Source organism: Arachis stenosperma, chromosome 3 (genome assembly GCF_014773155.1).
Source record: "Arachis stenosperma cultivar V10309 chromosome 3, arast.V10309.gnm1.PFL2, whole genome shotgun sequence".
In the NCBI taxonomy this organism is placed as follows: domain Eukaryota; kingdom Viridiplantae; phylum Streptophyta; class Magnoliopsida; order Fabales; family Fabaceae; genus Arachis; species Arachis stenosperma.
The window spans coordinates 126526763-126540224 of NC_080379.1; positions in this window are offsets into that span (position 1 = coordinate 126526763).

Below are 13462 nucleotides of genomic sequence, written 5' to 3' on the forward strand. Positions count from 1 at the left end.
TTGATGTTGACAGAGGAGAACTAGTCCTTCAATTAAATGGGGACAACCTTGTGTTTAAAGCTCAAGGATCTTCTTCTGCAACCATGGAGAGGAAGCATGAAAAGCTTCTCTCAGTACAGAGTCAAACAAAGCCCCCACAATCAAGCTCTAAGTTTGGTGTTGGGAGGCCACAGCCAAACTCTAAGTTTGGTGTTGAATCCCCACTTCCAAACTCTAAGTTTGGTGTTAGGAGTCTACAATATTGACCTGATCACCTGTGTGGCTCCATGAGAGCCCATTGTCAAGCTATTGACATTAAAGAAGCGTTTATTGGGAGGCAACCCAATTTTTATTTATCTATTTTTATTTTATTTTTATTGTTCTTTTATGTTTTATTAGGTTCATGATCATGTGGAGTCACGAAAAAATACTAAAATTAAAAATAGAATCAAAAACAGCAGAAGAAAAATCACACCATGGAGGAAAGACTTACTGGCGTTCAAACGCCAGTAAGGAGCATCTGGCTGGCGTTCAATGCCAGAACAGAGCATGGATCTGGCGTTGAATGCCAGAAACGTGTAGCATCCTGGCGTTTAAACGCCAAGAATATACCCTGAGGAGAGCTGGCACTGAACGCTAAAAACAAGCATAGAACTGGCGTTCAACGCCAGAAACATGCTGCAATTGGGCATTGAACGCCCAAAATAAGCATCACTTCGGTGTTTAAATGCCAGAATTGTATGTAAAGGCATTTTACATGCCTAATTGGTGCAGGGATGTAAATCCTTGACACCTCAGGATTTGTGGACCCCACAGGATCATCCCAGGATCTGTGAACCCCACAGGATCCCCACCTACCTCAACTCACCTTCTCTCCTCTTCTTTACATTCATCCTCTCTTCCTCATAAAATCTCTTCCCCATAAACACTCTTCCCCCAAAAAAAAAAACCCTTCACCAATCACCTTAATCTCTCTTTCCAATTACCCCCTTCACCACTCACATCCTTCCACTCTTTCCTATACACCCCACCTACCTTCAAAATTCAAAATCACTTTCCCACCCAACCCCCCTAATATGGCCGAAACTTAACCCCTCTCCCTCCACTATAAATACCCCTCCATCCTTCTTCATTTTCACACAACACAACCCCCTCTTCTACACCTTAGCCAAATACACCCCCCACTCTCCTCCATATTTTCTCTTTCTCTTCTTCTTTTCTTTCTTTTTTTGCTCGAGGGCGAGCAATATTCTAAGTTTGGTGTGGTAAAAGCATAGCTTTTTGTTTTTCCATAACCACCTATGGCACCTAAGACCGGAGAAACCTCTAGAAAAGCGAAAGGGAAGACAAAAGCTTCCACCTCCAAGTCATGGGAGATGGAGAGATTGGTGCACGAAATTGCAATAACACTTTTGCAATCCCGCACAACTAACCAGCAAGTGCACTGGGTCGTCCAAGTAATACCTTGCGTGAGCAAGGGTCGATCCCACGGAGATTGTCGGCTTGAAGCAAGCTATGGTTATCTTGTAAATCTTAGTCAAGATATCAGAAATTATCAGGATTGATTGTAAGAAGCAAAAGAACATGTAATGGTTACTTATACTGCAGTAATGGAGAATGGGTTGAGGTTTGGAGATGCTCCATCTTCCGAATCTCTGCTTTCCTACTATCTTCTTCATCAAACACGCATGTCTCCTTCCATGGCAAGCTCGTGTAGGGTCTCACTGTTGTCAGCAGCTACCTCCCATCCGCGCAGTGAAAGCTAATGCACACACTCTGTCACAGTGCTGCCAATCACCGGTTTGGTTCCCTCCCCTACCGGAATAGAATCACTCTTTTGCGTCTGTCACTAACGCCCAGTAGGTTACAGGTTTGAAGCACGTCACAGTCATTCAATCATTGAATCCTACTCAGAATACCACAGACAAGGTTTAGACCTTCCGGATTCTCTTGAATGCTGCCATCAGGTCCTGCCTATACCACGAAGATTCCGATTAAAGAACCCAAGAGATAACTACTCAATCTAAGCTAGAACAGAGGTGGTTGTCAGGCACATGTTCATGGTTGAGAATGATGATGGTTGTCACGGATCATCACATTCATCCGGATTAAGAACAAGTGTTATCTTAGAATGGAAGCAAGCATGATTGAATAAGAAACAGTAGTAATTGCATTAATCCATCAAGACACAGCAGAGCTCCTCACCCCCAACCATGGGGTTTAGAGGCTCATACTATGGAAAGAACGTGTACAAAATGTTATGAGGTCATAAGGTTCTGATTACAATGTAAAAAGGTCCTATAAGTAGTAAACTAGTATCCTAGGGTTTACAGAAATGAGTAAATGACAGAAAAATCCACTTTCTGGCCCACTTGGTGTGTGCTTGGGCTGAGCAATGAAGGAAATTCGTGTAGAGACCTTTTCTGGAGTTAAACGCCAGTTCTCATGCCAGTTTGGGCGTTTAACTCCAACTTTTATTCCAGTTCCGGCGTTTAACGCTGGAATTTCTGAGGCCGGATTGCTACGCGGGTTTGGGCCATCAAATCTTGGACAAAGTATGGACTATTATATATTGCTGGAAAGCCCAGGATGTCTACTTTCCAATGCCGTTGAGAGCGCGCCAATTGGGCTTCTGTAGCTCCAGAAAATCCACTTTGAGTGCAGGGAGGTCAGAATCCAACAGCATCTGCAGTCCTTTTCAGTCTCTGGATCAGATTTTTGCTCAGGACCCTCAATTTCAGTCAGAAAATACCTGAAATCACAGAAAAACACACAAACTCATAGTAAAGTCCAGAAAAGTGAATTTTAATTAAAAACTAATAAAAATATACTAAAAGCTAACTAAAAGATACTAAAAACATACTAAAAACAATGCCAAAAAGCATACAAATTATCCGCTCATCACAACACCAAACTTAAATTGTTGCTTGTCCCCAAGCAACTGAAAATCAAAATAGGATAAAAGAAGAGAATATACTATAGACTCCAAAATATCAAAGAAACATAGTTCCAATTAGATGAGCGGGACTAGTAGCTTTTTGCCTCCGAACAGTTTTGGCATCTCACTCTATCCTTTGAAGTTCAAAATGATTGGCATCTATAAGAACTTAGAACTCAGATAGTGTTATTGATTCTCCTAGTTAAGTATATTGATTCTTGAACATAGCTAGTGTATGAGTCTTGGCTGTGGCCCAAAGCACTCTGTCTTCCAGTATTACCACCGGATACATACATGCCACAGACACATAATTGGGTGAACCTTCTTAGATTGTGACTCAGCTTTGCTAAAGTCCCCAATTAGAGGTGTCCAGGGTTCTTAAGCACACTCTTGTTGCCTTGGATCACAACTTTATTTCCTTCTCTCTTTTTTTTTTTTCGAAATTTTTTTTTTTTCGAAATTTTTTTTTTCACTGCTTTTCTTGCTTCAAGAATCAATTTGATGATTTTTCAGATCCTCAATAACAGTTCTCTTTCTCCTCATTCTTTCAAGAGCCAACAATTTTAACATTCTTAAAACAACAAATTCAAAAGACATATGCACTGTTCAAGCATTCATTCAGAAAACAAAAAGTATTGTCACCACATCAAACTAATTCAACTAGTTTCAGAGATAAATTTCGAAACCCTGTACTTCTTGTTCTTTTGTGATTAAAGCATTTTTTCTTTTAAGAGAGGTGATGGATTCATAGGACATTCATAGCTTTAAGGCATAAACTTTATTAATTTTATTAATTAAGAACAAGACTCAAATATAGATATAAGATGAGACTAAAAATAAAGGAAAAAAAAAAACGAAAAACAGAGGCTCCTAATGATAGAGGTTTCACAGAGTTAGGACTCAACAACCTTGATTTTGAGAAGTGGATGCTCTCTCAGCTTGAGAGGAGAGCTTTTGGCGCTTCAGTTCTTTGATTTCACGCCCCTGCTTCTCTTGTTCCTTCAGCAATTTGCAGATCATGTAGTTCTGATTCTGCTGTTCTTCCTTCAGTTGCTCCATAGTCTCTTGCAGCTTGTTGATGGATGCTTCTAGGCTGGCCCAGTAGCCAATTTCAGGGAATTCAGGGAGGAACTCACGCGCCCTCCTCTTGATAGAGTTGTCTTGCACTTGTCCTTCCATTGACTTCTTGGTGATTGGATGTTCAATGGGTATGAACTCATCTACTCCCATCTTTACCCCAGCCTCTTTACAGAGCAAGGAGATCAAGCTTGGGTAGGCCAATTGGCTTCAGTGGAATTCTTATTTGCAATTGTGTAGATCTCACAAGCAATCACATGATGCACCTCCACTGCTTTTCCAAGCATAATGCAGTGAATCATCACTGCTCTCTTGATGGTGACCTCAGAACGGTTGCTAGTGGGCAATATGGAACGCCCAATAAAGTCTAGCCAACCTCTTGCAATTGGTTTGAGGTCTCCCCTCTTGAGTTGGTTTGGGACACCCTTAGAATTGGTTATCCACTTAGTTCCAGGGAGGCATATGTCCTCTAGAACTTGATCCAACCCCTTATCTACTCTCACCATCCTCCTATTAAAGGAATCAGGATCATCTTGCAGTTGAGGCAACTTGAAGATTTCTCTTATTTTGTCCAGATGGAAGTATATAACTTTCCCTCTGACCATGGTTCTATGGGTATGGTAGGCAGTTCCAGTCATTCTTTGCTTATCTGTTAGCCACAGATTTGAATAGAATTCCTGAACCATGTTCCTTCCAACCTTTGTCTCAGGATTGGTCAGAACTTCCCAACCTCTGTTTCGAATTTGCTCTTGGATCTCCGGATATTCATCTTCTTTCAGATCAAATTTAACTTCCGGGATCACTGACCTCAGACCCATTATTTTGTGATAATGGTCTTCATGTTCTTTGGTTAAGAACTTCTCTTCATTCCAAAGATTCTTTGGATTAGTCTCTTTCTTTCCTCTTGAGTTGGTTTGTTTTCCCTTGGGGGCCATGGTCTTGATAGATCTTGGCTTAGTGATCACGGAAAAGCACACCAAACTTAGAGGTTTTGCTTGTCCTCAAGCAAAAAGAAAAGAAAGAAGAGAAGAGAGGGAGAGAGAGAGAGGAAATTCGAATGGTGTGAGGAAGGAGGGGTGAGGAACGTTCATTTATAGAGTGGGGGGAGGAAAATTTCGAAAACAAAAGAGAGATTTGAAAGGAAATTTGAAAAGATATGAAAAATATTTGAGAAAAGGGTGAGTTTTTGAAGAAGATTTGAGATTATTTTGAAATAGATTTGAAAAATGGTTTTGATTTTTGAAGATTTGAAAGTGAGTGATGAATGATTGAAGTGTGATTTTGTAGAAAAGTATGGGTGAGAAAAGGAAAGTTTGAAAAAATCTGATTTGAAAACAAAATTGTGGTCCCCCCACCTTTCTGGCGTTAAACGCCCAGAATGGTACCCATTCTGGCGTTTAACGCCCACTTGGCACCCTTTTTGGGCGTTTAACGCCCAGCCAGGTACCCTGGCTGGCGTTAAACGCCAGAAAACCTTCCTCACTGGGCGTTTTTCTGAACGCCCAGTGATGCTGCACACCTGGCGTTAAACGCCCATAATGGTGCCCATTCTGGCGTTTAACGCCCAGAATGGTACCATTACTGGCGTTAAACGCCCAGAATGGTGCCCATTCTGGCGTTTAACGCCCAAAATGCCCCTTACTGGCGTTTTTTTCGCCAGTAAGCTCATTTTCTGCTTTTTGAGCTGAATCCTTCTGTAACTCTGTGAATTCCTTCATTTTGATACTTGCCTCTGTAAGAACTAATCATACAACTTCCTAATGACTGGGTTGCCTCCCAGTAAGCGCTTCTTTACTGTCTTTAGCTGGACTTCTGCTGAGAATCACTCAAGCCTCAGTTTTGAGCATTCCTGCTCAAAATTTCCTTCAAGATAATGCTTGATTCTCTGTCCATTAACAATGAACTTCCTGTCAGAATCAATATCCTGAAGCTCAACATATCCATATGGTGACACTCCTGTAATCACATATGGACCCCTCCAACGGGATTTGAGTTTTCCTGGAAACAGTCTGAGCCTAGAGTTGAAGAGCAGAACTTTTTGTCCTGGCTCAAAGACTCTGGTTGACAATCTCTTGTCATGCCACTTCTTTGCCTTTTCCTTATAGATCTTAGCATTTTCAAAGGCATTGAGTCTGAACTCCTCTAGCTCATTTAGCTGGAGCAATCTTTTTTCACCAGCTAACTGTGCATCCATGTTCAGGAATCTGGTTGCCCAGTAGGCTTTATGTTCCAGTTCCACTGGCAAATGACAGGCCTTCCCATACACCAGTTGGTATGGGGAGGTCCCTATAGGAGTCTTGAATGCTGTTCTGTATGCCCACAGAGCATCATCCAAGCTCTTTGCCCAATCCTTTCTTCGGGACATTACAGTCCGTTCCAGGATTCTTTTTAGCTCTCTGTTAGAGACTTCAGCTTGCCCATTTGTCTGTGGATGATACGGAGTTGCCACTTTATGGCTGATTCCATATCTAACCATAGCAGAGTATAGCTGTTTATTGCAGAAATGAGTGCCCCCATCACTGATTAGCACTCTGGGGACGCCAAACCTGCTGAAAATGTTCTTCTGGAGGAATTTCAGCACGGTCTTGGTATCATTAGTGGGTGTAGCAATTGCTTCTACCCACTTAGATACATAGTCCACTGCCACCAGAATGTAGGTGTTTGAGTATGATGGTGGGAATGGCCCCATGAAGTCAATTCCCCATACATCAAACAGCTCTATCTCTAATATCCCTTGTTGAGGCATGGCATATCCATGAGGCAGGTTACCAGCTCTTTGGCAACTGTCACAGTTACGCACAAACTCTCGGGAATCTTTATAGAGAGTAGGCCAGTAGAAGCCGCACTGGAGAACTTTAGTGGCTGTTCGCTCACTTCCAAAATGTCCTCCATACTGTGATCCATGGCAGTGCCATAGGATCCTTCGTGCTTCCTTTCTGGGTACACACCTGCGGATCACTCCGTCAGCACATCTCTTAAAGAGATATGGTTCATCCCAAAGGTATTACTTGGCATCTGAAATTAGTTTCTTTCTCTGCACATAACTGTACTCTTTGGGTATGAACCTCACAGCTTATAGTTTGCAATATCTGCAAACCATGGAGCTTCCTGAATGGCAAAGAGTTGCTCATCTGGGAAAGTCTCAGAGATCTCAGTAGAAGGGAGGGACGCCCAGCTACTGGTTCTATTCTGGACAGATGATCAGCTACTTGGTTCTCTGTCCCTTTTCTGTCTCTTATTTCTATATCAAACTCTTGCAGAAGCAACACCCATCTGATAAGCCTGGGTTTTGAATCTGCTTTGTGAGTAAGTATTTAAGAGCAGCATGGTCAGTGTACACAATCACCTTTGATCCCACTAAGTAGGATCTAAACTTGTCAATGGCATAGACCACTGCAAGTAACTCTTTTCTGTGGTTGTGTAATTCTTCTGTGCATCATTTAGAACACGGCTAGCATAATAAATGACATGCAGAAGTTTGTTATGCCTCTGTCCAACACTGCACCAATGGCATGATCACTGGCATCACACATTAATTCAAATGGTAATGCCCAATCTGGTGCAGAGATGACTGGTGCTGTGACCAGTTTAGCTTTCAGGGTCTCAAATGCCTGCAAACACTGTGTGTCAAACACAAATGGTGTGTCAGCAGCTAACAGGTTACTCAGAGGTTTAGCAATTTTCGAAAAGTCCTTAATAAACCTTCTGTAGAATCCTGCATGCCCCAGAAAGCTTCTGATTGCCTTAACATTGGCAGGTGGTGGTAATTTTTCAATTACCTCTACCTTTGCCTTATCCACCTCTATTCCCCTGCTTGAGATTTTGTGCCCAAGGACAATTCCTTCAGTCACCATAAAGTGACATTTCTCCCAGTTTAAAACCAGGTTAGTCTCTTGGCATCTTTTCAGGACAAGTGATAGGTGGTTAAGACAGGAGCTAAATGAGTCTCCATACACTGAGAAGTCATCCATGAAGACTTCCAGAAATTTTTCTACCATATCTGAGAAGATAGAGAGCATGCACCTCTGAAAGGTTGCAGGTGCATTGCACAGACCAAAAGGCATCCTCCTGTAGGCAAACACGCCAGAAGGGCATGTGAATGCTGTTTTTTCTTGGTCCTGGGGATCTACTGCGATTTGGTTATAGCCTGAATAGCCATCCAAAAAGCAGTAATAATCATGACCAGCTAATCTTTCTAGCAGTTGGTCTATGAATGGTAAAGGAAAATGATCCTTTCTGGTGGCTGTATTGAGCCTTCTGTAGTCAATACACATGCGCCACCCTGTGACTGTTCTTGTAGGAACCAGTTCATTTTTTTCATTATGAACCACTGTCATGCCTCCCTTTTTGGGAACAACTTGGACAGGGCTCACCCAGGGACTATCAGAAATAGGATAAATAATCCCAGCCTCCAGTAATTTAGTGACCTCTTTTTGCACCACCTCCTTCATGGCAGGATTTAGCCTCCTCTGTGGTTGAACCACTGGTTTGGCATTATCCTCCAATAGGATCTTGTGCATGCATCTGGCTGGGCTAATGCCCTTGAGATCACTTATGGACCACCCAAGAGCTGTCTTGTGTGTCCTTAGCACTTTAATCAGTGCTTCCTCTTCCTGTGAATTTAAGGCAGAGCTTATAATTACTGGAAAAGTTTCACCCTCTCCCAGAAATGCATATTTCAGGGATGGTGGTAATGGTTTGAGTTCAGGCTTAGGAGGCTTATCCTCCTCCTGAGGAATTTTCGAAAATTCCTTTGCCTCCTCTGGCTCTTCCTGATCAGTTGGAGCATCTTTGAAGATGTCCTCAAGCTCTGATTCTAGGCTTTCAGCCATATTGATCTCTTCTACCAGAGAGTCAATAATGTCAGCGTCCATGCAGTCCTCTGGTGTGTCTGGATGCTGCATTGCTTTTACAGCATTCAACTTGAACTCATCCTCATTGACTCTCAAGGTTACTTCCCCTTTTGTACATCAATGAGAGTTCGTCCAGTTGCTAGGAAAGGTCTTCCTAGAATGAGAGTTGCACTTTGTGCTCCTCCATTTCCAGCACCACAAAGTCAGTTGGAAAGGCAAATGGCCCAACCTTGACAATCATGTCCTCTATTATGCCTGATGGGTGTTTAATGGAGCCATCAGCAAGTTGGAGGCATATCCTGGTTGGTTTGACCTCTCCAATCAACCCAAGCTTTCTGATAGTGGATGCAGGTATTAAATTAATACTTGCTCCAAGATCACATAAGGCTACCTTGGTGTAAGTGCCTTCCAATGTGCATGGTATCAGAAAGCTTCCAGGATCTTGAAGCTTTTCTGGTAAGCTTTTAGAATGACTGCACTGCATTCTTCAGTGAGAAATACTTTTTCAGTTTCTCTCCAATCCTTCTTATGACTTAAGATCTCTTTCATGAACTTAGCATAAGAAGGTATTTGCTCAAGTGCCTCTGCAAAAGGAATCTTTATTTCAAGAGTCCTTAAATAGTCTGCAAAGCGGGCAAATTGCTTATCCTGTTCCGCTTTGCGGAGTTTCTGAGGATAAGGCATCTTGGCTTGATATTCTTCAACCTTAGATGCTGCAGGTTATTCCTTACAGAAGTGGTTGAAGAAGCCTTGTTAGAGGGATTACTGTCAGCACTCTCAGGTGTCTGATTCTCCTTGGGCGTTTGAACGCCAGGAGTGGATGAAGTTTGGGCGTTAAACGCCAACTTCTCCCCCTTTTCTGGCGTTTGAACGCCAGAACTGGGCAGGGAATGGGCGTTTAACGCCAGCTTTCCTCCCTGTTCTGGCGTTTGAACGCCAGTATTGGGCAAGGAATGGGCGTTTAACGCCAACTTTCCTTCCCTTTCTGGCGTTTGAACGCCAATAATATTCCTCTCTGGGCTCTTACTGTCCTCAGAGGGATTTTGAACAGTGGCTTGGTCATCCTCTGTCAAATGTTCCTTAATGACTTCTTGCTCTTTTGAGCAGTGGCATTCAGTGTTTTTCCCATCCTCAGTTGAACTGCTTGACATTCTTCTGTTATTTGTTTAGATATTTGCTGTTTTGCTTGATTCAACTGCAGTTCTATGCTCTTGTTAGCAACCTTAGTATCATGGAGCATTTCTTTAAATTCTGCTAACTGTTCTGTCATCAGGAGCAATTGTTGATTAAGCTCATTCATCTGCTCTTGAGGATCAGGATCAGTGACTACTGCCATGACCTCTTCTTGTGGAACGAATTCCTTGCTAGAATATAAGTATTGGTTTCTAGCAACAGTGTCTATAAGCTCTTGAGCTTCTTCAATTGTCTTCCTCATGTGTATAGATCCACCAGCTGAGTGGTCTAAAGACATCTGAGCTTTTTCTGTAAGCCCATAGTAGAAAATGTCTAGCTGTACCCACTCTGAAAACATTTCAGAGGGACATTTTCTTAGCATACCTCTATACCTCTCCCAGGCATTATAAAGGGATTCATTATCCTCTTGTTTAAAGCCTTGGATGTCCAGCCTTAGCTGTGTCATCCTTTTTGGAGGGTAAAAATGATTCAGGAATTTGTCTGATAACTGTTTCCATGTCTTTATGCTTGCTGTAGGTTGGTTATTTAACCACCTTTTATCTTGATCTTTTACAGCAAATGGAAACAGTAATAGTCAATAGACATCCTGATCCACCTCTTTATCATGTACTGTGTCAGCAATTTGTAAGAACTGTGCCAGAAACTCAGTAGGTTCTTCCTGTGGAAGACCGGAATACTGGCAATTTTGCTGCACTATGATAATGAGTTGAGGATTTAGCTCAAAGCTGCTTGCTTTGATGGGAGGTATACAGATGCTACTCCCATATGCAGCTGTAATGGGGTTAGCATAAGACCCCAGAGTCCTTTTGGACTGATTAATTCCACTTAAGTCCATGATGGACAAAAGGGAAATGAGAATGATTGCAAAGAGATAAATTTTGTTTATTTTTATTTTTTTATTTTTTTTTGAAATAACCGAAAAAATCAAAATATAATAAAATAAAATAAGAGGAAAATAAAATAAAATTCGAAAATTTAAAAATAAAATAAGATCAAGGCAAATTGAGAACTGAATCAATTAGTAAAAAAAAAGATTTTGAAAACAGCAATTAAGAAGATATGATTGAAAAATTTTTATGAAAGAGATTTGATTTTTAAAAAGAGGAAAGAGAAAAACACAAAAGACACCAAACTTAAAATTTTTAGAAAATCAAACACTAAATTTTTCGAAAATTTTAAAGGAAAAACACAAAGAGGACACCAAACTTAGAATTTTTATGAATCAAAAAGGGACTAAGAACATGCAATTTCGAAAACTAGAAGAAAAAAACAAAAGCATGCAAAAAGACACCAAACCTAAAATATGAAACTAGACTTCAACTAAAAGACTCTAAACCAACAAAAATAAAACAGTCCTAATCTAAGCAACAAGATAAGCCGTCAGTTGTCCAAACTCGAACAATCCCCGGCAACGGCGCCAAAAACTTGGTGCACGAAATTGCAATAACACTTTTGCAATCCCGCACAACTAACCAGCAAGTGCACTGGGTCGTCCAAGTAATACCTTGCGTGAGCAAGGGTCGATCCCACAGAGATTGTCGGCTTGAAGCAAGCTATGGTTATCTTGTAAATCTTAGTCAGGATATCAGAAATTATCAGGATTGATTGTAAGAAGCAAAAGAACATGTAATGGTTACTTATACTGCAGTAATGGAGAATGGGTTGAGGTTTGGAGATGCTCCATCTTCCGAATCTCTGCTTTCCTACTATCTTCTTCATCAAACACGTATGTCTCCTTCCATGGCAAGCTCGTGTAGGGTCTCACTGTTGTCAGCAGCTACCTCCCATCCGCGCAGTGAAAGCTAATGCACACACTCTGTCACAGTGCTGCCAATCACCGGTTTGGTTCCCTCCCCTACCGGAATAGAATCACTCTTTTGCGTCTGTCACTAACGCCCAGTAGGTTACAGGTTTGAAGCACGTCACAGTCATTCAATCATTGAATCCTACTCAGAATACCACAGACAAGGTTTAGACCTTCCGGATTCTCTTGAATGCTGCCATCAGGTCCTGCCTATACCACGAAGATTCCGATTAAAGAACCCAAGAGATAACTACTCAATCTAAGCTAGAACAGAGGTGGTTGTCAGGCACGTGTTCATGGTTGAGAATGATGATGATTGTCACGGATCATCACATTCATCCGGATTAAGAACAAGTGTTATCTTAGAATGGAAGCAAGCATGATTGAATAAGAAACAGTAGTAATTGCATTAATCCATCAAGACAGCAGAGCTCCTCACCCCCAACCATGGGGTTTAGAGGCTCATACTGTGGAAAGAACGTGTACAAAATGTTATGAGGTCATAAGGTTCTGATTACAATGTAAAAAGGTCCTATAAGTAGTAAACTAGTATCCTAGGGTTTACAGAAATGAGTAAATGACAGAAAAATCCACTTCCTGGCCCACTTGGTGTGTGCTTGGGCTGAGCAATGAAGGAAATTCGTGTAGAGACCTTTTCTGGAGTTAAACGCCAGTTCTCATGCCAGTTTGGGCGTTTAACTCCAACTTTTATTCCAGTTCCGGCGTTTAACGCTGGAATTTCTGAGGCCGGATTGCTACGCGGGTTTGGGCCATCAAATCTTGGACAAAGTATGGACTATTATATATTGCTGGAAAGCCCAGGATGTCTACTTTCCAATGTCGTTGAGAGCGCGCCAATTGGGCTTCTGTAGCTCCAGAAAATCCACTTTGAGTGCAAGGAGGTCACAATCCAACAGCATCTGCAGTCCTTTTCAGTCTCTGGATCAGATTTTTGCTCAGGACCCTCAATTTCAGTCAGAAAATACCTGAAATCACAGAAAAACATACAAACTCATAGTAAAGTCCAGAAAAGTGAATTTTAATTAAAAACTAATAAAAATATACTAAAAACTAACTAAAAGATACTAAAAACATACTAAAAACAATGCCAAAAAGCATACAAATTATCCGCTCATCAGAGATTCATCTCCAAAGCCCATCAAGACCACTTTTACGATGTTGTTGCTAAGAAAAAGGTGATCCTTGAGGTCCCTTTCAAGCTCAAGAAAAATGAGTATCCGGAGATCCGACATGAGATCCAAAGAAGAGGTTGGGAAGTTCTGACCAACCCCATTCAACAAGTCGGAATCTTAATGGTTCAAGAGTTCTATGCCAATGCATGGATCACTAGGAACCATGTTCAAAGTATAAACCCGAATCCAAAGAACTATCTTACAATGGTTCGGGGTAAATACTTAAATTTTAGTCTGAAAAATGTGAGGTTGGCATTCAACTTGCCCATGATGCAAGGAGATGCACGCCCCTACACAAGAAGGGTCAACTTTGATCAAAGGTTGGACCAAGTCCTTATGGACATATGTGTTGAAGGAGCTCAATGGAAAAGAGACTCCAAAGGCAAGCCGGTTCAATTAAGAAGACTGGACCTCAAGCCTGTGG